This window comes from the organism of the source record quoted next, unplaced genomic scaffold (genome assembly GCF_019419815.1).
Source record: "Pyrus x bretschneideri cultivar Hongxiangsu unplaced genomic scaffold, Pyrus_bretschneideri_v1 Contig101, whole genome shotgun sequence".
Classification (NCBI taxonomy): Eukaryota; Viridiplantae; Streptophyta; class Magnoliopsida; order Rosales; family Rosaceae; genus Pyrus; species Pyrus x bretschneideri.
In genome coordinates this window covers 940,239-944,746 of record NW_025999393.1, presented here as the reverse complement: position 1 = coordinate 944,746, position 4,508 = coordinate 940,239, and positions in this window count along the sequence as shown.

The following is a 4,508-nucleotide window of genomic DNA, read 5'->3' as shown; positions in this document are numbered from 1 at the left end:
GGATCGAATGAATTGACGAAGATCAAAGAACATAAATTAACAAGGGGTGTGTGAGAAGTAAATAGGGATGTGTGGGTAGCATACCCCTTTTGTTATTCTAATAATTTATTGCAGTAAATAGCGATGTGTGGGTAGCACACCCCTTTTGTTATTCTAATAATTTATTGCACAATATAATAGTGTAAGAGGTAAACAACTGTGGAAACAGTATTCATCGATTGTATTGCCTTCAATGTTTACACCCAATGCCAACTCTGCCAATGCGCCTTGGAGAACTCTTGGAATGACCTTTGCAATATCATCCAATGCTAAACATCCTTCGAGACCTTCTATAATGGCCCTAATGCGTTACATGCAAAATCAATAGATGAAAAAGCATTGAACCTTGCAAAAGAAATGATGAACTGGAGGGAATTGATTTTATGTTGTGGAAAACTAGATTATTTTTGTATTTTGAAGAATATGTTTTCAATTACTATTGTTATGATAAACCACAATATATTGTGGAAGACATACTTTTGTCTTCTTCCTTTCTTTTTTTTTTTTTTTTTTTCTTGGGTTGGACATATATGATTTTGTCATTAGTGTGAAAAATATATTATGGTATGAGAAATGATGAAGTTGTTTTTTTTTCTTTCTTGGATGGTTAATGTAAATTATCTCCCCTTTTCACTTGTTTCGATTTGCTTTGTACACTAGAATCAGATGCCAACTTTTTAACTCACAAGAAAAACAAGTGTATGTCATAACTCGCTCAGAAAGAACAAGCGTATACCTATGTCATACTAGATGTCCATAGAATAGAAAGTAATTTGGATTGAAATGATGAATTTGACTCATCCACGTGATAGTGACATTAGTTTATTTAATAAAAGACAAACGGAAGTTCGGATTTGGACATCAATTGCTAACAAAGTTTACCACAGAGGTTTAATTAATATTTTTGTCACAACAAGGGTCACATTGAAATTGTAGTGTCACCATAGGGACCACGAAAAAAATTTGACCTAACCTTTATTTTATAGACACGAAAAGATTTATAATCAACAAATGTAGATTATACCAATTGATCAAAATAGTATGCTTTCCTTTTTTTCAAGCTCAATCACGTTTTCCGTGAATTATAGTAAAAAAATACTGTCAAAAAGAAAAATCCATAATCAACAAAACTAAAATATTTTGACTTTCTCACGACGAATTTAATTACTTTTAAAAGAAGCAAATTTTATTAAAGAAAATTTTATTAAACTCAAATGGAAATCATTGTTAGACCATCTCCAATGGTTGGGCTAAAAGCTAAATATTTTAGCCCGAAAAATTTAGCTTTTAGCCCAGAAACAACTTTTCTGCTCCAACCGTTTTAGCCTGGGATTATTAAAGAATGAACTTATGTGACAGCCCGTTCCTAAAACTTTAAAACGTACGCGTGAAAAGACGATTTAGCCCCTAGTGTGAATTTTCGTTGTGTGGTTGTTTTTGAGATTGGTGTGGCTGGTTGTGGACCACACACAATTCCAAACACTCACTCTCACCATTTCTGCCCTGCACTCCCCCTGTCCCGAGCCCTCTCTCTCCCATTTTCTCCCTCCATGTGTACGGACACACTCCAAAACCCTTGTAATCTTCACAGATCGAAGAAACAAAGTACATATCCATGCTCATGAGGTCCATAGGAGTTCAACCATACCCATTTCAGGTAAGGATACCTTCGTTTTCACGTCGAACTCGGGATACCCGACTTTTGGCACTGTTCATGCACACGTAAATTCTTATGTTTTTGGGAATTTCAAGCTTGTAGGAAGCTTGGTGAGGTCCTTAGGAGGCTCAGGGTGGTTCGTTTGAAGGTTTTGGACGTCGGGATCGCGAATTTCGAGGTTGGCCGAAGTTGGGGGTATTTTCCCAGGGAGATTTCGTGGATTTTAGCACTTGATATTGATGCGATATTACCCGACTCGTAGGTGACCCGCGATTATTCGCCTAGCCTTCACGTGATCGTAGCACTTGAGCGTATATATATGTTACACCCAGGCTTGTCGTACAGACCACTTTAGGTGGTTCCGACTCGTGTGCAGGTCTAGCTAGTGAGACGGAGATTTGAGCTCTAGATTCAGCCGTACAGGTCACGTTAGGTGACTCCGACTGACAGATTATATGATATTGATGCGATATTCATGCACACGTAAATTCTTCTGTTTTTGGGAATTTCAAGCTTGTAGGAAGCTTGGTGAGGTCCTTAGGAGGCTCAGGGTGGTTCGTTTGAAGATTTTGGACGTCGGGATCGCGAGTTTCGAGGTTGGCCAGAGTTGGGGGTATTTTCCCAGGGAGATTTCGTGGATTTTAGCACTTGAAAGTGGTATGATTTTGTTCCTCTCGCTGTAAGCTTCAATTTGGTACCAATTTTGTGAAATTTGGTTGAAAACGAAGAAGATAGGACGATTTAAAGATTTCCCGATTTTCCGGTGCCAGCGACGGTGCCGGAGCCTCGCCGGAGAAGACGACGGAATATTCCATCAGTTTGGACGGAATATTCCTAACGCCGTTGACGGAATCCGTTAAAGTTAACGGAATATTCCTGACGGCGTTGACGCTGTCAGCGTGCCAGGTACATGCCTGCGCGTGGCCGGCGCGTGGGGGCGTGTGCGGCGGTGAAATTTTTTTCTAAAAATATGGGGATGTTCCTGAGGTTGAGTAGATCACGTTAGTGTATTCATACACCCCATTTGAGCATTGTATGAGAAGTTATTTCTTAAGGTTGGTTATGTGTTTTAAAATTAACGTTTTTATAGTTGTTTCGCATATAGGTGATACCTACCCCGAGGACGAGCGTGGTCACTCGGGGCAAGGGGGTTACGACCCCTCCACATACCAGTGAGTGGGCTTTTGGTTTTCCGTATATACCTATATACTTATATTTTTCCCATAAATTGATTTAGAACATTTATTCGTTTATATGCCATGCCTTTAGTTTGCCGTTTGTTTATGCATTTTTAGTCGCATATATATATATATATATATATATATATATATATGTATATGTATGTTTGGTGCTGCGGACGCACAAATAAGTGCCAGGTGAGTTGTGATTTATGTTTACATTCAGTAGTGATTTGAGATGCATAGAGAGCTCATAACCTGCACCCACGGTGTTAGTGCTCCCGCCCAGAGTTGGGCACAGTCCTTCACGTGATGTTCACCTCCCGCACCACACGCTCAGCTTGGATCCAAGTTAGGTGCACAGTCCTGTCGTATATACCACTTTAGGTGGTTCCGACTTGTAGGTGACCCACGATTATTCGCCCAGCCTTCACGTGATCGTAGCACTTGAGCGTATATATATGTTACACCCAGGCTTGTCGTACAGACCAATTTAGGTGGTTCCGACTCGTGTGCAGGTCTAGCTAGTGAGACGGAGATTTGAGCTCTAGATTCAGCCGTACAGGTCACGTTAGGTGACTCCGGCTGACAGATTATATGATATTGATGCGATATTACCTAAGCACTTGCATTTTACTTTGAGGTTTTGGCATAGCATATTTCTGAGCATGACTTATATATATATATATATATATATTCTATTTTCTAGGAAGTATACAGGTTTTACGGCGAAGGGTTAGAACTTATTTATTAAATGGTTTTCGAAAAGCTTTGTTTTTGCTCACTCACGCTTTTGTTTTGCGCCCCTCCAGGTTCTAGTTGGCTAGCACGTTTGGTGGCTTCCCTGAGGATTTCCCTGGCATATCTGACAGACCACCACCAGTGTAGGACCACCTTCGGGTGTGCTTTTGTTGTGTCGTTTTCTTCTGGACAGCATTAGGCTTTCATGCTCTGAACCTAGCGTTCACACTTACGCTTGCACTTGTTCGTTTTTACTTTGTGTAAAGCTAGTTTTTATTTATTCGTACTATTTATATTATTATTCTATTAGCTTTCGCACTGTGCACATGGTTACGTCACTTCTACGTGACGGCCAGCATGTCCTGATCTCGATCGGGGTGTGTCAACTTAGGCTATTTTTTTTGTTAAATTAAATTTAAAAAAAAAATAAATATGTAGACTATCGTAAATTAATTTTATGAACATTTTAATCTAAAAAAATTTAAATTCCGATAAATATTGGGTGAAGTCTACTCTGATTTTTGGCCTAAATTTTGGGCGGAATTTGGTCTTGGTTTAGCATTTAGCATTTAGCCCAAATTTTCTCCTTAGGTTGGAGTGGGTTTGGGGGGAAATTTTGGACGGTAATTTGGTTTTTAGCCCACCATTGAAGTTGGTCTTAAAGGAACAAATTTTATTAAACACTGAATTTCAATTTTGAACTTTACATTTATTATGACAACTTTCTTCAATCGATCAAGAAAAAAAAATCTCTTCAACAAACAAAAGATAGTGATGTTTGTTAATTGGAACATATATTGACACACCCCGACCGAGATCAGAGCGTGCTGGCCGTCACACGAAGGTGACGTAGCCATGTGCACGTGCGGAAGCTAATAAAGTAGTAATATAAA